The 20,316-nt window shown below is 38.8% G+C and overlaps 1 protein-coding gene across 3 annotated transcripts in view; it reads right to left on the bottom strand.

Annotated features, from left to right (window-relative positions):
• Nucleotides 1–20,316, bottom strand: part of lingo2 (leucine rich repeat and Ig domain containing 2) — a 199,768-nt gene that overhangs the window by 165,987 nt on the left and 13,465 nt on the right. The gene's annotated exons all lie outside the window — the stretch shown is intronic.

Below are 20,316 nucleotides of genomic sequence, written 5' to 3'. Positions count from 1 at the left end.
TACCCCTGGTTGCTTTTAGTAGTTGCAATTAAGAGATTTCCCCCGAAAGCCTAAAATGAAAGTTATTGCTAGACGAACAAAAAAAGACATGTTGGCCAGCCCTATCTGGAATTACTTTATCCACTTTATGAAAGAAGTGTCTTGTTGATATTTTGTACATATTCAGCATACACATGTACACAGACTGCCAGGCGTCTTACAAACAACACAATGCACTTATTGTCGTTTCAGGTGAATTGCTATGGCAGTTGTTTTTCCCATAGGTGGAACTGGTTGGCTGCTTCTGCTGTCAACCTTCAGAACTTTAAATGCAAGAAACATGCCTGTGTAGTAGCATCAAAAACCTCTTTCATTTTCAGTTAAAAAAAAAAAAAAAAATCATGCTCATCATTTCGTTTAGTTAAGGAAGAAAAAAAAAGTATAAATCTTAAAGATTAAGCTGTTGGAATATGTGATAATTTCCTAAGTAACTAACACTGTAATTATTTTAACCTTAATATTTCGTCACTTTAACATGGCTGGTTTATTTGATGAGATTTAGTTTGAAGGCGAGAGGAAAGTAACAAGTACAGAAAAAACCTCTCTGTCATTCACTGTCTTTCTGACAGCATTGTTTTGAAATAATGAGATCTCGCGCATGGTTTACTCTGAAAGGTTCAGTATGAGCAAGCAGAAATGAGGATGACAGGAAAAGTCAAACAGCCACATCGGTTTTTAAACACAGAGCCTTCTTAATGATTGCATTCAAGCTCACTAATGCTGTATTCTTCACACTCTAAAAAGCTTAACTACTTTCTTGTCTGTTTTAATCACACCCTTGTTCCAAATTATTCAGGTGAAAGAGATAGAGATGCTGGCACTGTTTTTTTTTTTTTTTTTTTTTCTGGGATATGCTGGTTCGTTTTGCCTCTTTTTTTTTTTTTTTTTTTTTTTTTTTTCACAAAAGGGAGGAGAATAACGCCGTCCTGGGAGGGGATTTGGAAAGAGTGAGAGGACGAGGAGAACGAGAAGGCGAGAAGAGGGATGAGACACCAATGGGATGAAATCTTGAGTTTGCCAAGGTCAGCAGAACTCTCACTATGAAATGGCACGCTGCCAAACACACACCCAGAAAGACCACACAGACACAGACACACACACACACACACACACACACACACACACACAGTAGCGCTACACACTACCCATAGTCCCTGAACACAACCTGCTGAGAATTGCTAAATTACCACTGGGCTCACACTTTACTATATGGGCCTGTACACCTACACACACACACACACACACCTACGCGTACACACTGTCTAGCGGTGTCGTTTGTGTCATTAAATTAGTTTCTGGTCAATCTGAGGTCTTCACCTTTGGCCTCGCTGCTTTAAGATGAGTCCCGGCAGTCATGTGTCTCGACAGCTGGCACTCATCTGCTCCACACACGTTTTCTGTTGATTGTGTTGAAACTCCTACATAAATTCATGACGTTGTTTGTTACCTTATGTTTTGACATATCTGTTGGGGTCATAAATGAAAGAGGTTTGTGGTGGTTGGAGAGTTACAGTGACATTAATCTTAGCCTGGACACTGTAAAATGCTTAAGCTGTAAGCCTTTAGTAAAAGCTTGGTTCTACACAATCCTTACAACAACCCATATTTCACACGATAAAGCTTTGAACAAACGCTGCCGATCACAAAATGGACTCTACATTAAATACAAGACTCACAAAAATAATGTGACCTCCTACATGCATCCAACAAATGCTTTTCTGTAAACAGACTTTTGATTAATGCTTAACCAATATAAACACTAGAACGCTTTCATTTCTTTTGGCCACCAAAAATGCTGCTTTTATTTACCTTTTATTGCTTATTAATCAAATGGCAAATGATACTGAATTTACAAGTTCTTTCAGAAAATAGTTGACATGCAGGAGAGTGAATTATCTTGACCAGACAAACATGAAAGCATTATTAGCTATAACCTACAATGTGGTGCAATCCACAAGATCAACAAACTGCATTCAGAACTGCCATAGAGCGAAATCAACACATCTCTGACAAAGTCTCAGATAAGTCAAGTTTCTCTTTATTTGAGTCCGTATGTAGGCAATTTCAGACCAAACACTTCTGGGGACTCCCCGAGAAGAACTACATACCATCAATGGCTGTATTTCGTCCTTGTTTGCACGCGTACCGCTAACTGGAGCGCAAAAATGACAGCAGCATCTCTTCTGCACACCATAGTGAAAAAGTGTTCTGTTAATTTATTTAAGACTAACTTTAAAAGGGATAGTTTGAATTGTTTGAAGCGTAGTTGTATGAAGTATTTCTCCATAATTAATGCAGTAAATGGGGGTCAGCACAGTTCTGCATGGGTCAGCAATTTTGGGGCTTTTGATGTATTTAAGCCATTTAAAAAAAAAAAAAAAAAAAAAATGCCTATCCATCTTTCCATCTGTACACACTTTTATCCTGCATAGGGTCACGGGCAGCTGGAGCCTATCACAGCTGACTTTGAGCAAAGGTCAGTTACACTGGTCCATCACACGGCCAACACTAACAACCAATCATGCGCACATACACACCCAATTTAGGACCACCAATTAACCTAACACAAAAGCATGACAGTTATTGTAGCCTGTAATCCATGCATACCACAGAGAAGGTTAGATGTTCAACAAGGCCCAATATACTAAAAACAGTTGAATATCATGCATTGCCCTGTAAAGGCTTATTTTGTCGGTACATTATATGTTCATCCAAACTATTTTAGGCTTCTTACTTCATAAAAACATTATGCAGTGAAATGAATTTTTTATGACTGAATTTCAATGTTCCTTTTGTTACCGGGGTTACTGCTGGAGTGTGTGTGACTCGGTTACCGATAATGTTCTTCCCTTTAGCAAGACTACAAAAGGTGATTTCACAGTTTCAATGGTGCCATTTGAGCCCAATTCAGACCCTGTATGATGCTGTAAATGTACATTATACAGTATATGAATATACAGTATTTCCCATATAGCACACTGGTTTTACCCTGTTGGGAATGTCCTAAACTCTCTTCTAAAAGATAATTTAATGTTTCAATATACTCCATATAGTCCATTAAAGACTCCTTTAGTCCTCATAAAATTTCAATGAGGGATACAAAAAAAAAAAAACCACAATGCTCTTGTTTGGCTGCATGTTGAACTAGTTATCGGGCTTAAAACATTCATGCTTATTCATTATAAAGAAGTCAGTTCAGACAGGGAGAGAGGGAAAAACACTTCCTCATCACATGGGTATTTACCCACTATAAATAGAGTGCCTTTTGTAATCCTTTCAAAGCCCCCCCTTAACTACCAAAGTGCTTCTTTTGATTTAGCTTTGCTTTTTTTTTTTTCATGCCTATATGGACAGGGAGTTGTGCATTCTGATGTTCCTGACAGTATTTCAATCAATCTTATTTCCCTTCCATTTCCAAAACAGGAGACATTCAAGTAACTTTGAAAAACATTATATATTTCCTGTCTCCTTATTGTATTCATCATCATAATTTCTCCAGAGTTCCCTGAAGGCAACAGGTGTTAAATAATTGATGGGCCTGAAAGCTGTTTGGCTCTTTGAGGGAGTGTCTGCAACTCTCTTGGGAGAGAAAAAAAAGAACCAGCAGCTTTTGAAACCAGCGGAAGCCGGCGAGCCTCGGTTAGAATTACTTCTGTGTTCCGTCATGCCAAACATTTGGTGCTGAGACAATGCAATACAGTTTCATTACTATGTTGGAGCCTCGCAGGCAGAGACATCAAAGAGCCGGCTTGTCTCGGCCTCAGTTTACCAAGACAATCAAGAGATGGAGATAAGTTAAGACTAATTTCAAAGAGAACTCCTTTCAGTTTTATTATGAACATGTGGAGACGAAATAATGAAACACTAGTGTGCACCTCGAGGTAGGAAATTCTGTGGATGTCCAATCTAAAATGGAACCCATGTTTTGTAATTCACATTTTTTTTTAAATTCAGCTTTTTGGCAGCAGGAACTTTTCTTTTACACATCAAGCAAACAGCAGAACCTGAACATGACAATGCCTGATTTGTGTAGCCATTTATTTTGTACATCCAGATTTATGTACCCCCCGTTTTATTTCATTGTAAGACAATCTGTCCTCAGACAGGAATGTTCTCTTAAAAACGAGCAAGTACAACTTCAATTATCAAATCGAGTAGCTGCAAGCTGCGTGTCCTCATGTCGTGGTTCCGGTGTTGCAAGCTTTGGAACCTCTTCTTCATGTTAAGAAATGTACTCAACTGCCCCAACATCGCACAAACGTCTGCAAAAAAAACCTTTACATTAAAACTGAACGCAATGATGGTCGGCCTTGCATTTTCTAAAGCATGCAATGGTGAAAATAAATCTTCACTTTCTTTTAAAAAAAAAAAAAAAACGATGACAACCCTGATTGAGATAATAGCCGTTCAATAAAGTATCCGGAGCAATCTTGTAAACAGTGTCACACTTCCCACTGGGACCTTTGCAGAATACTTTTGGAGGGCTTTTTAATCTGAAGAATCAGTATGTAGGCCGCAGCACAAAGGCTTTTGAACACAGAGAGAAGCCAGGATTCAGTCAAGGTTTTAAAATGCCACAGCAGACACAGATGGTGTTGGAGAGATTTGCACAGCGCTCAAGGAAGATGTTTATATCCAGCTGAGCATGGTACAACTCGGCACACTGTGCATGTCAAGGGTGATTTAGAGGTATTTCATGCAGGTCTGAGGTATTTCATGAGAAGATTAGAAGGGTGATGTTTATGTAACTTAGTATAGAATTCCAGAAAATACCAACAGAAAATCAGTAGCTTCACACTATAAGTGCTATGAAACCAGTACAAATGAGTACTGACGGAATATACAATATTTCCACATACTGTGTTACCAACTGAAGTAAGAAGTGGAGAATATTGTAATGTTTGAATTTAATATCTAGTCCTTATAGTCTAGAAATCGGATGTATGGCAGACGATGATTATTCAAGCTTCATATTAGCTGAGTTAATGTTTGAAGACGCAGTGTTGAAATGGCAATACTGCCACTGCAATATTAATACACAACAGATCCGCATAGCCATCAGAGCATAAAGTCTAATCAGAGCCATCGTATGCTGTGACAAACACACTGTAAGTGATATTTTCCATTTTCTTTTGTAAGGATCTTTCATTTTAATGAGTTTTGTTGGACTTTAATGCCCCAAGAAATGCATGTATCAACGATGAAAATAACTGCGCAACTGTCTAACGGTTCAAACATGATATAAATCAAATTCATTCCCACAGAGCCTTTCCATTACACTCTATTTAATTAAGTCAGATAGTTATTTATAAAAGACAACTGTGAATAGGGGTAATTTTTTTTATAAGAGTCTCAGTGTTAGGAATGTTACTGAATTTTAAGTTGCCAAGACGCAAATTCTAATAGAAAAGATAATTCAGCAATATATACCTTTTATTTTAGAATTTTCAAATAGTCTTTAAATAGTCCGAGAGTCTTATTTCCCTTGTTTTTACCTCAATTGCTAGTAATGCTTTACTACCGCCAGAACGTGGCAGTCATGCATCTAAAAGCTTTTTGCCAACTGACATTAAAACAATAAAAGAAGAACACATTATTTCCAGGCTGTCGCAAAACACGTGGCTCTGTGAGATTAGATATTTCGGTACAAACAGCTGAAACATGCAAAGACGACTACAACCGTCAAAAATAATGTGTTGAACTCTTTAAACAAATAAATTAAAGCAAGGTTCAGCGCAAACTCAGCCAGGTGGAGCTAGCACATCTTAAGCCTACAACTATGTACAGTGATTTGAAAGTGAAGCAGTGAGCAGACGGTCCATCTGCACATGAACAATCAGTGGTCAGCTATCAAATAAAATGTTTGCTTAAAGAGCCCAAATAATAGTGCATCAAAAAGAAAGTGAACACTGATAGCAAACATGGTTGAAGTCAATGCATTCATGTTTGTTCCTGTCTGAAAGTACACTTAAGTGCAACTTTCAAGGCTCTTTTTTGTTAAAATGTTACCGATATTAATTGATGTTCTTAAAAAAAGAAAATTCACTTCATGCATTATTGGTCAGCTACATCTGTCAAACAGGCATACTACAAGTTTGACGTTTAAAGGTGATTTTCAAATGTTTTGCTCCTAATAATAGGACTTAATGAGTTAACCACAAATTAAATTATAAATATCTACATTTATGTGTAAACTTGTCCACAACCTTCGAGTACGTGAGGCTTTAAAAACTTGATCTGAATTACAGTTAAACAGCATTTAACTACGTATTTATAACACAAATACAGTGTGAATAGTTTGGTAATCAAGAGTAGAGATTAAAAATGTTGATTGACAGTTTAATGAAATATTTAATGGGGAAAGATAACATTTTCTCAGAACCGCCCATTCTGTTCTCAAATAATTCAAGGAATACTTTAATTGTGTTCCTTCTGAGAATAAAGGTAACACTCTGTTACAAAGTAATTTGTCATGACTGCAAGCACTTTAAAAATGTTAATTAAACTTACCGTAGAAGTCTCAGTTGTTTTACATAGCCAGTTTATTTGTTTTTGTTCAGCTCATTGCCCAAATTAACTGCCTCGTGTTTCCAGGATATACAAAAAAAAAATAGAACTTCGATCTCCAAGCTGTGCCGTTTTTTTTTTTTTTAAGAATCATTTGTAGATGCACATCACATAGGAGACATCCCTCATGTTAGTCAGTGCAGTGTTGTAGGGATATGCTCCTCTTCACATGCTGTCTACCAGGGAATATGAAACATCTCGAGACTTCAATCTAAAAGAAAATAGTCTCCCACAGATCTGAAAAGGCATGAGCTGAGATCTGTGAAAACACTATCAAAACAGTTTCCATCATTCATCAGATTTTGCACGTTTATTTCAAACAGATATTTCTTCAGTACATTTGGATTAAATATCTAACATTTTTGCCTTACGTGAAAAGATATCTGTCGAACGACCGCCTCGTTTTTTGTTCGCGCTATTTCCCATGAAGGTTTTTGTTTTTGCCCACTTGTAGCAAGAGATGGCTTTTAGATTGGGTGGGAAAATTGCTCTGAACAATACCAGTCAACTGCATTTGCAATAAAAATAAATTATGGTGAACGCATTTCCATGGAAATTATACCTTCGTTTGTGCTCATAGTAGACAGCGGACGCAAATAATAGACACCTACACGTTTTGGCTCGCGTCTTCTCGTTACACTTATCAAGAGACAATAACAGAAATGTGTAATTCTTTTCGGAGGGTCTCATAAATTTTGCTTGATGAGTGGCAGGGCTGTGTGTGCTTCTATAACTGTGGCTGAAAAACTGTAAATCGCACCGAATATACATGCACATATTGTGGGGTTGCAAGCGCAGCCTGGCACTGTTGCTGCTGCCGGTAAAATTGTATATATTGAAGTGTATTAGTATTTCGGTATGAAAGCTTCTTTCCCGCTGCTGCCGTGAAACCATCAAGCAACATCTTCAAAAACACTGCACGGGATTGTTTCCCTATATTTACGGCAGCAGGTTATGGGTTCCATCTTTTTCTTCTAAATATGAGCGCCTTTGTTTATTTATGATGGAATTCTCAACTGCAGTTATGTTTCTGACTAAATGTATTGTAGCCTGAATTTTTAAATCCCATACAAGTGCACAGTGACTCAGAGACGACTGTACGTTGAATTTTATATTACTTTTTTTTTTCTCCTTTCTAACGCAATGACAAACTTGGGATGTTCAAGACGTAAAGGCTACCGTCTTCAGAGGAACAAAGTCAAGCGGTCAGGTGGCGGTCGCACCAGATATAAAGGCCAAAGCTGTGAGATCAAGGAGTTAGATCAGACCGCATCAAAACATGCCAAACACTACAGGAGGGAAGAAATGATAAAGAATCCAGCTTGCAGCTCAAAAGGTCAACTCTCATTTAGATTCAAAAAGAGTCAAGAGACTCTAAAATGTGGACTGTGACGACCATGTGGCTGGACCACAAATGTTACAGACAGGTTTCCTGCCATAAAGGCCATGAAATACCAACAGGGTCAAGCACATCAAAGAACCAATGTTGTTGAACCACCTCCACAGTCTGACTGCCTCAATATGACAAGGGTCCTTCTAAAACACTTAATATCAAAAAAGATGAACAGCTACTATGTTTTCCTTATATCCTGAGTGTGCTGAATGGGGCCCTGACCGGGCACAATTAGACCTCAGCTGCTCAGCCTTCCTTCCCTCCCTAAGGAAAACACAGTGACCACAGCTGAGCTGACTGCGTTAAATAGAACTCGGGCAAGAATTTTGGAAAACTTCCAGAGTTCGAGATGACACCTACCGTACCTCTTTGTGAGGGAATGTAAAGTGACACAGTTTGAAGCTCACGCACACTTATGGCAGAAGTGATGGCTGACAGAAACTTTGTTTCAAGGACAAGCCAGTTTGGACGAGCTACCAGACACCCTCCTTGATCCAAAGATATCAAACAGAGGATGATACAGAGGACCTCGTCCACACACAGCAAAGGCACTTTGCACTTTCCTTTTGGAAATCGTGAGGCTCTGTGAATCCACAGGAAGAAGGAAATACAAAAAAATAAAAAAAAAAATTTAAAAAACGGTCACCCTCTGTGTTACATTGCCAATATGAAAATCCTTGATTTCTCAGAGTGCCTGATAGTTGCAGCACCGAGATCTTTTGACCCACAGTGTTTTGTGCAGAAACTGGAGGATGCCACAGGCTGCGTCAGTGGAGCGAATCTCAAGATAGCCAATCGTAACCAGCAGTCTTCTGGAAAATGACTGCTGGAGCGAGACCAAAACACCACCACCGGAAGACAAATATAATTCAGCGAGAGCAAAACCAAGAAATGAAGTCATAAAAAGAAACGTGTTTCAAGGACGCCGCTCACAGGGTGACGGCCAATCCGCGCACAGCAAGTATGTCCAACAACTTAACGCACGCGCGCAAGTCACAACACAAACTGTCACACACTGCACCCTGATTTTAAACAATAAATGCCACATGAGCACCGGCGCTTTATAGGTTGTCCATGAGGCGTGGCCGGGCAAGCCAGCCTGTCGTAGATAATCTATCCGTGTATCCCAACTATGGGGGAATCATTACTTGTATGTATAAAAATATAGGAAATGTGTGTAACTTTATTTATGTTCACGCTAAAACTTGTGAGCCATTAATGATATTGTTCATCAGCAGCATCAATAAAAGTAGCCTGAAGGATTTAAAAAAAAAAAAAAAAAAGATGTCAGCAACACAATCTTTTTTTCTGCTTGATTCAATCCACTAGATGTGGCCAAGGAACAAATGGGATTTTAATGTGACGGACCATGGGTTATAAGAGCACTGTGCTTTTAAAGTTAAATGGGCACAGTATTTGGTTAAGGCTGTTGAACAAGCCTGCTTTATTTATAAATATACATAAAATCTCAAAATTTGGGACATGATGTTACCTTTTCCCTATTACGCCATAATTAGAATGCAGAAATTCACTGGACAATAATACTTTTTACATCACGCTACAATGCATGACATAGTTCTGCAATAGTTTTCTGTTGTTAAATTGTGACATTTATCACAGTCACCTGTCAATGCAAGTCTTCAATTACTAAAGACAATGGCTGTACAATAACGTACTTGTATACCAAATGTGTGAACTGTTTTACGATTAAACCCTTTTAAAACTTTGGTCAAATATTCCCGTGTGATCAGCTGCTCTCTCCTCTTCATGTCTACTGGTGTGCAGTACGTTCCAAGTTTAGTATCATCACACACTGCACCCAGTGTGCACAACCTGACCGGAGACATTTTAAAATGTCACTGCATAACAGAATAGAGTCCTTACACCTCTTCCAATTACAGAGCAGGAAGGTTGTTGAAAATGACACCGCTGTAATTTAAACCATATCTACTGCAGCACGAGAACGCGAGATTGGCTTTGATATCATTCTTTTCAGATAATCCTATTATTATCACAATAACTACTTTTGCCATATAATATCTATTAAGCTAAAGTGCCATGTAGAATACCTTTAGTAAATTGCAATGGAGTGGAAATTTGAAAGTTTTTCTTCAAAATAGAAATGTTGTCGTGAAACATTTTTGTACTGCGTTTTATTAGTCCGGTACTATGGCTATGAGTGTCACTTTGCAATGATAGAAAACAGTCGCACATGTGCACGGTATGCCTGCTTTTGCCATCATACTCAACCCCAGTTTGCTCACTGACCCAGCCAAAACTACTGATGTCCTTGTGTTGGCTGTTCAGAGGTAACAGTGCTATGCATGCATGCTCTTAATTCTCCATGTTTTCAGTGCGGTTGGTTGTTCTGTCAGCACAATTATGAAAAAAGTACTGGCCAAATTTTCATGAAACTTGGTGGAAGGGTGTAGCATGAGCCATGCAAAGTGTTGGAAATATCTCCAGATACGTGTCGTGGATGCTGTGAAGTTTTGTATCAGAAAAGAGAGGACTATTGCTTGAGTCAAAGATTATGTTTTGAAAGACACGAGTATGCAAAGTGCGTGACAAGAGTTCCGTGGGTATGAATAATGCATGCGGATTAAATAATAATGAATACAAAGTTCAAACCTCTTGATGCCAAATGCAAACATTTGAAGACAAACTGCCAGCCACCACAACAGAAGACAGAACGTATGTACCATAAGTATTTCTTTTTACGCTCACTTACAGATTGACATTCTCTTATCTGACTGCTATATTACAGTTTGTATTCAGTTTTACGTTACGTAATTTAAATGTCAACAAAATCTATAGGATGCTAAATGCTTGCACGCTTCCAATGGCCTCGGGCTCCGAAAGCAATTTAAAAATACTTTACCCTGGTGGGTAATTCCATTTACATTAATAATAATGTAAACTGACCAGTCAACACCGGTGATTCGACACAATAAATAAAGAAAAAAGAAACGCTTTCCACACTACATTAAGATTAACTGTGTATTTGACAAAATGCTATATCATGTTTGATCCCCAAACTGAAGAGCACCAGAGGGACAACAATTCACACACCCGAGCAGCGCTCCCCTCTGACAGTTTTTCGACTATACCATGTATGTTGCTACTTTTCAGTACATTTAGTCATCTCTTGCACAGTAACGAGACAAACGGGACAGAGTGAAGCAAGTACATTTGCTTAAAGCCTTTTTCAGGGCAAGAAAGAGCATCTTGCCTTTTCCACCATACCTTTGCAGAAGGAGCCTTATCTCTCCACTGCAGTGTTTTCCTTTTTTGTTCTCGCAATGTCATGCTACTATTCATCCCCAATCTGCCTCTGTTCTCGACAACAAATCACCGTTTGGCTCTTTTTGTCTTCAGGACAACCAACTGTCTGTTTCTTATTCAGGCTCTCAGCCTCCTTGCCACATTGTCCTCACTTGCGCATTGTCTTTGCCTCCGTCTGCCCCTTGTTATTTATGGAATCCAAAACTGCAGGAGAGCAGAGAAGCCCGGAGTTATACTATGCCCACAGCCAAGCTGCCAAGGAGTTGTTTGGAAATGCCTCGTCGGAGACAGAAAGCCTTCTGTAACCTCTGCCACGCCACCTCCCGTGCACACTACCCTGCCTCAACTTCCTGCCTCATTAATAGTTTTATGCGAGAATGAAGTGATGACTTGGTGCACTGGTTCGTATCGCGACATGTGTTTCCCATCCTCCAGGAAGTTATTGGCTCTTTCTTTCAGAGTGGTCATACATGGAAAGTCTGAGGCACATTTGTGAGTAAGAAGAATCTAGTGAATTTATGCATTCCAACAAACAAGTCTTCTGATTGCAATTTTGTCTTGAAGGAGCGCCAGAGCTGGAAGAACATGAGAGACTTTCTTCTATAGAAGTCTGACAAACATCCACTGCTTTTTGCATAGCGGTGCCAAGTAAACCAGTTCTTCCCCACAGCATCAGAATCAGCTGGTCCAACGCTCACTGTGACCAGAATGTGTGGGTGTTTGATTACATCTTGAAAAGATGATCACAAAATTTGCCTGAATGAACAAGCAAAACGTATGATTACACCATTTCTTGGTCCAAACACACATATTGGAGATACATTTTCCAATAACATGGGCTTGCTGTTGTGTAATAAGCCAATTATATTGTATTATTATTAAGCAATAATAATAAAAAAAACAAACCCAGATATAGTTTCTTTTCCAGCAACTGCAAATAATAATGATACCTTATGATCAATAGTCTCCATTAACAAAGAGACAACTTTAAGATTGGCGCTCTTGCAATTTTTTATGATATAAATACTGACTCATCCACTGCAACAACACATAAGCTAGTTGAGAAAGCAGTAAACGCAGGGTGAAACTTCGCACTAAGGATGGTCTTTTTTAACGCAATATTCATCGTGGATTAGTCGGTCTCAGGCCATGTGACCTGCTCATGCATGTGCACGAGTGTTGTCTGTTTTGAGAACTTTAAAGCACAATGTGTAAGCTGATCAGATGAAGAATTTAGAGCAGAGTTTCACATTAAGACATGTTAAAACAAAACTGGAAAGGGATTAAATTAAGAAAGGAGAAAATTGTATAAGATCAATGTATGCAATTTTCTTTTTTTTTTTTAATTATTGATTGAGCTGTTTAATGTAATGAGACATATATAACCGAAGAGAACAAAGCTCTGACTTAGGAGCCTTTGGCTGTAATGACTTTAGTCCTTGTGTTTTCAGTGTCTGTTAGCCTTCAGATAACGATCTAAGCAGCAGATGGGAAGAAGAAGGGAGGAAATATTGCGAATGAGAGCGAGATCCCACAGAAACAAAGTCGGAAATAAATGAGACTATATTGTACAAGCCGTGCAAATGTCCTATTCTATGGAAGGGGTTGGACACCTCTACCTTTGTCAACCAACATCAAAGCACTGTCAATGCCGTTGAAACTGAATAATTCAGAGGGCATGATTATACTCCATTTTCTCCCCTTTATTTTACTCATGCCGGGCATACCAAGGTGGATTAGCAAGCTAACCCATTTATCTTGTAATATCAAACCATTAAAAGCTAGAGTGAATCCATAATGTGGTCAGTTATGGTAACTCTCATATCCTGCTTGAAGCGCTGTGCCTCGAAGATGCCTCTGCAATAAAAGGTTCCATTGCCAAAGGTTCAACGACCAAATCACTCACTCTCACTGTACCATTAGGTTTCTGGCTGTAACTGTGGTTCAGTCTTACGGAAGTCATTTATTGAGCTGCTGCTCTGCTGCACAGCTAATTAGATCAGCTCTGTTGTTTCTGTACTCTTGACATGAATTAGCTTGTTTTGGGGATAGTTTTCGCACGGTCACTAACACCACAGACAGGATCCCAAAGATGCTAATCAGCGGACGAAACGTGCCAAAGCAGAAGTGCCTTCTTTATTCCAGCCACTGGCAATTTAAGCAAGAACTCTCCATGCATACTGTAAGTGCTAATAACTACAGCAGAATTAAGATGATGACAACAACGTTACAAAAACACTATCCTTGCAATCTACCTGTACATTCAGCAATAAATGACACATAACATGCACATATAAAAGGTAGTTGCAGAGGTCTGCAACTCAACCCAAGTCTAGAAGGGACTTGACAGGCTTCACAAAAGGATAGAGTTGGAGCCTATATCTTATATACTACAAAACAACTAAAGGTTACCATTAAGTATTACTTTCAATGCTAAAATCACAAAGATAAGGAGTCTAAAATGCAGACGAAATCATTTTGTCGTGGTCTGGCTCCCTTGCTTACACACTACTCTGCAGCATAATTATTCTGTCCTCCTACTGCTTTTCTCACAAACAAGACTGATGCCAATAGGTTTGCCAGCCAGCTAGCCATGGTCAGTGATTTGGATGGTTTTTCAAGAATATATGGAGCTAATTATCTGTTCCTTGCGGATTCAGCCAGTGGGCGAGTTTTGGAGAAGGTTCGTGAACATGCTTTTTGTCACAGAGTTCTCCTAACAATACAAATGTGTGAGTCACTTTTGGTTTGTTATGCTGTTGCTGGCTGATTTATCTTTCTTACTCTTTTAATGCATGCTCAATCTGTAGCAAGAGGTTAATCGATTTTATCTGTGTATGTGCGAGTGTTGACAAACACATTGTGAAGCTACAGTACTAAAACGTATACCTTAAAAGTCTGTTCACCTGATCACTATTGATAGACTGGTAACTTGAAACTAATAACAGTGTTACTGCACTTGTGGGTTACTGTGCACTGTGTGTGGGTACAGAAGAGTGAAAGTTTTAATGTTATTAAATTAGATTTGGGCTTTCAGGCTAATGCCTTACTCGCATCTTTAAATGTCATTTACTTATTCAAAATATACAGAAACTTTGCATGTTTTTATTGAAAAACGTGATGCTATACACTTATAGGCATGGAGCTCAGTTTCTGCACGCGCCCAAAGAGAAACAGTCGTTGGAAAATAAAATATATGTGGCATTGAACAGAAAAGGAAAAAAAAACAATGGTGTGTTTTGAGAAAGATTTAAAATAGCAGACTTTGGGGATATATATTCTTTCTGAGCCTCAATGTGTGTGACCTGAATTTATATTCAGTTTTAAAGAAGCCTCCCGATTTTCCAAAGCAAAACAAGAGCCACGGTTCTGTGTGAAGCTGCGCTTGGGCAGCTGTAAGCAATATCTGCCCGTGATCATGTTGATCCAAGAGGAGAGGACATGCCCCCGTAAACATCACATTACACAACATTAATAATATATCCATAACAGTGTATCTAAATTGAGCAGTCATTTCTGGAGATGATGAATGGCGGTCTCGGGCTAAGAGTGAAGGTGTAGTGATCCTTATCTGTAATCTATTCTACTCATTAACTCATCATTTTGCCACGAAAAGAACAGCTGTCTGGCTCAACACTGGTTCCGGCTCACCATTCGGCGCCTCGGTTCAACCATTTGAGTGGCTCAGTGGCGTTGCACTTGCATTTTAATAACATTTCCATTTAAGAGCCAATCAGTGAAGCCTGAGTTCTGACAGCTGTTGTAGAGCAATAAATCATAAAATGAGGAGAGGCAGTAAAAAATAAATAAATAAGAAAAGAAAATCCTTTGCATGTAATTATAACTGTGGCTTGGCTTGCTTTAATTGCTTACCTCGCAGGGAAACATGCAGCATTATGGATTTAAGATAAGCACTATATATATATATATATATATATATATTATGGGAATTCAGAATGATCGCTGTTAATCTGCACAACTGACTGCTCCTTTAAAGCAACCTGTTTGTAGCCCTGTTTGTCTCTCTGCCAGCTGTGACAAGTGCGCTGTGAAATCTGACAAAACTCCCCATCTCCATATGCCTGTTCACCAAAGCTTTGCTTTGTGCACCGAAGTCCGCAGCATCCGGAAGCACCGTATTCCAACTCCAGTCGCACGCCGGGAAACAATCGGCTGCCATTCTAACTGGTGTGCCTGTATAAACCGGGTCCGTGAGCCACATGACCCTGGCTCTTTTCCCCGTCCTGCTGTCTTTACATGCCAGGTCTATTTTCACCAGAGCTGCTGCCATCTCGGAGGCTTGAAATTCACTTGTCAATGTACAGCCACGTGAAAACATATGTACATCCCATTGCCACTGTTGGCTTTTTCAACACATTTGAACATTTGATCTTGTTTGAAACCGTAGCTGTCGAACAAATGACTCATTTTGATATTTTTTTAACCTGAAAAAAAAAAAAAAAAAGTAAGAACACCCCTATACATTTATCGCACTTTCCCAACTATAAAAATAGAATCAGGAGTTCGATTCAATTGTTGGAGCTTCCTTCGGGAGAGAAGTGTCAAACCTGTCTAATTTAAACCTCAAACATTGCAGGTCTGGTGCTCTCTTTTTAGAATTAAATTGTGTGGCGTCATCATGCTGAGATCTAAAGGGCTCTCTAAAGCCTTCTGAAAAAAAGGTTGTGGATTCTTATGAGTCTGTCAAGGATTTATAATAATCTCCAAATTATTTGAAATAAATCATTCTACCACAAGTGGCATACATTTCAAACAACTGTCAATTAGTCCAGAATGGGCCACCCCAAACAAAACCACCCTTAAAGTCTCCAAGAACCCCAAAATGTAATCAAAGGATCTGCAACCAACATCAGACAATCAGAGTTTGCATAAATTTGACCTGCATGAGAGGTGTCTGGTCTGGTCTGGTCTGGTCTTTCTTTGCTGCCTCTGGGACTGGCAGGCTTGCAGTCATTGATTCAACTATAGAATTCTGCATCATATCAAAGAGTGCTTGGGGATAATGTGAGGCCATCTGAAAGTTGAAGTGGACTTTTCAACAAGATAATGATCCTAAGCGCAAGTTATGCAAATAAGTTGTTTCTACAAAAGGAGGCAATAATAGTTTCTATCTCGTAGTTTTACATAGTCACGTGACTATATAAAACAAACAAAAAATCTAATATTTAGTCAGCGAGGGTTCTCCGACATCTTATTTATCCTTAGTGTTGCCAATTCACAAAACAGTTATTTATATAGTCATTTTCGCTCCCGCATAATCTGGCTTTGGAGGAGAACTGATCATTTCCTGCCAATCAATATGACGATATGATCAGATGACTGCCAAAAGAAAAAAAAAAAAAAGTCTAAATTAATGATATATTTGTAGAGTTTAATATTAGATGCACACAGCTAGTTTAACTTAATTATGTTAAGTAAATTCAAGTAAAAAAATGGCCAAGCTGTGAGAGTGCTATGAAGCTGCCAAAAATGGTGAGCTGCACATTGACTGATTGAAACAAAATGAATGTAAATGTTGAAATCACTGAAACTTTACTAAATATATATATATAAAAATTAAAAAAAAAAAAAAAAATCAATGAAATGAATATGTGCTTCATATATGGTTTAGATTAAATTTAGCCTTAAGGCAGAGGGCATAGAGTCGAAGTCTAGGGAAATGCAATCACCAGACAAAGTAATTAAGACTACAGGAAGCTCTGAAGGCCAGCACGCTCAACCTCAGAACAAAACCAGTGGTCTGAAATTAAGGATTTAAGGCTGCAATACTGGAGAACAGAGGAAAGACAAAGTGCGGGCAAACAATTAAAATCCACAAATAATCCTCCTCCATCACTGCCCATGTGATAACCAATTGCTAAAATGAAACACCTTTTGTCTTGAGCGAGAGATGATTTGCTTTCATCGTTCCCAGTCCCAAGATATATTAAAGCACTGCGCAGGCAGTTATTACAAACATTCAAAACAGTTGTTTTATGGTCCTGGACGCAGCACAGTGTATGCCGATTATACCTTTTATTTAAATAATATATCATATTTAGTTTTTTGTTCCTCGTTAAGTTTAATCATTTCCTCTAGTGTCTTTCCTCCAACAGTGCCCTATAGAGTGCTGGTAAGAAGTTAGCACCATGGTGCTCTGCAAAAACCCTGCTGAAAGGGGGGCTCCATTCACTTTGCTCGTTAATTCCCACTCTAGCCGAGAACATCTTCATTAAAATTTCTATTATACAGACTATTTTTCTCCTGCTGCTCAGTGTGCTTGCTCACAACACATTGCATTCTTACCGTCACCTCCCTCTGGATGTTTGACTTTCACAGTAACATATTTCCGTGCAGAGTTTGTAACCAGGAGACAATTTTCCACATTCGTCTACTGACATAATGTTGGTGTAAAGGTTTTTTTTGTTGGTTTTTTTTCACTGCTTAGATGTTTACACTCGCGACACGCGTACACCGCCTCTGATAATTTAACATACCATGTGAATAGACCAGTTAGAAAATGTATTTATGATGTTTCTCCCATCACTAGAGACTCCACAAGCACTCAGCACCGTCTTAATGTCAGGCTGTTTCTATACAAAAGGGAAATGGTTACATTAGCTGATTCATTTCTGGTAAATACTCAGCTCATATGATCAGTCAAAGGAAGAAAAAAAAAAAAAACAGGCACTCTCTACCATCTCCATTTTAAATGTTTCCCTATTCATCGGCAAATCAAATTATCATCTCCCTGTTCGTTTCCGTCATCATCATCATCGGAGGAAATACTTTGGCTAATTGGATGTGGAGAACGTTGGAGTAGTAGCACAGTCTTTGCCAGATAATATGAGGCGAAATTAAGTTCACTGATATTAGTTTGTCTAATCATAAGTAAAGTGAAATATGTACTCAACTCCGGCATGGAGGTGCTGTCTCTGGTCTCCATTTAAAAAAAGGACGATGTTTCAAAGGCATGTCACATCAAAGAAGAGTGACAACACATCACAGAAACATCATAATAAACAGAAATTAGTCTTTTCTCAGATGCTTGACTGTATTACAACTGGACAGCAGCATATACTCTATGCTCTAATGTCCTGCTCATTTTTTTCCCTCCTAAATCTAACATCAGAAACTAAAAACTGCTTCAAAAGGTCAAATCCAGCCAAATGTCACTCCCTCCCAGAGTGGCTGAGAGATCAAAGTTCTTGCTTTAGAGGGTCGGACAGACAGGCTAATACAACCCACAGAGGATCTTTGGAGTAAGCTCTTCAAACCCGAGGGTATCCGCTCAGTGCTCAACCTAGAGCCCACATTACTGGAAGTGTCAGGGAGAACATCCGGAGCTCACACTTCCATCTTGTTATGCTCTGCGAGGATGTTCCCCGAATGCTACTTATGAGGTTTCTATGAACTCTATCTCCACTAGTAAATCTACAAACATAATATACGAGCAGATATCCACTTACTGCATCTGTCATTATAGCTATGCAGGGCAGCACATAAATAACAAGACACTGTGGTCTTAAATTTGGTGTAACTTAGAAATGGACAGAAATACAAAGTTTGTACGTTAGAGAGCACTGACAAGATGTTGTTGTTTTTTTTCCACTTTGTTTCAAATTGCCTGAAAAAGAAGAAAGTAATGTGTTTCAAGACTGATTGTCTGCTCTATATTTTTATAAAAACAACAAAAAAAGTGTATTTAAAAATGTATAAAATCCTCAAAATTCCAGTATCACCAAGGCTATAATATAAAGTCTGTTGATATAAATGCAATAGTTTTTAAGTGCTAGTACTGTATTAGACTGACAGCCTAGCTCTGCTGGAAAAGGCTCACACTGTGTGTAATACCAAATAGGAACACACATAAATGAAGCTCTCAGTGCCCTCATACTACAGATGTAATGGATTATGAAAGTGGAATTACAACTTCTTTCTTGGAGTGTGTTGGTCAAGATAAACCCGAAGGCACCGTAAGTATCAGTTATTAGACTGAAACCTTTTTGATATCAGTCGACAGCAGCCTCCTTCAAGACTTAACAGTAAAAACAAACAAAAAAAACACAATCATCTGTAAATGTCTGAGGAAGAACCTGCAGCAGACATCCTGACAAATACATCTCACAAAAAAAAAAAAACTGTCAAGTTTATTTATATAGCACATTTCATACAACAGGCATAGACCCGTTGTGATGCTGAGCAGTAGGAGCAGACATGCAAATCCATAAGGTGAGATATTTTCACCGTCTTTGTTCTGCACTGGCTTCAACAATACCATAAATAACTGAGAAAGAAAACTTACATGCTTGCTCTTATCACAGGACGAAAAATGAGATACGAAGTCATGCTATTGAGCTGAATAAAATGCAGCATATAGTATAAAAGGACTCGACGCTAAACTTTTTCCAACCCATCTGCACAAACATGGTAGTTAACACAAAAACTCTGCTGCTGCTGACTCTTATCTAAGGAGTTTTACTTGCACGCGTGTTATGGGAACAATATTTTGCCTAAAAAACTAGATTTCAGAGTCTGGCCTGCACACAAAAATATGGACAAGCAACCTATAAAACCAAACATGAAATCTTTAGTGTGTCTTAATGTTGGCGCCAGCAGCAGAGGCACAAAACACCAATAATAAATCAAAGTAAGGTAATAACACTGGTGCAGATTCATGTTTAATATACAATATACTGTAAAACTGGTGTTCTACATCCGAGGCCAAGCCGCGTCTCCCAGACGTACCTCCTGCTAGTAGACATATAGTTTGCTGGATTTTGTTCCTGCATTGACAGCGACCTACTTAATAACTAATGAAAGCGAACCCCCTCTCTCATCAAAGTAGTACACACAAGGTTACCCGAGCTCAATGTCAACAAGAAATCATCCTTTCGGTTCCATTCGCAGTTTGGCTTGACCAGAAGGCAAATCACATCATCACCTCTTAATTCTCGTCAATCCACATTTCTCCATTTTAGGAAGATTAAAAGACGCCTTGATGAAAGGTTGACTCCATTACTAAAAGGTGT

This window comes from Brachyistius frenatus, unplaced genomic scaffold (assembly GCF_029030835.1).
Source record: "Brachyistius frenatus isolate BFR_SWC_R1_liver_20210118 unplaced genomic scaffold, ASM2903083v1 Contig_38, whole genome shotgun sequence".
In the NCBI taxonomy this organism is placed as follows: Eukaryota; Metazoa; Chordata; class Actinopteri; family Embiotocidae; genus Brachyistius; species Brachyistius frenatus.
Note: the sequence above shows the minus strand (reverse complement) of the source record. Positions and strands in the feature narration are given on the sequence as shown.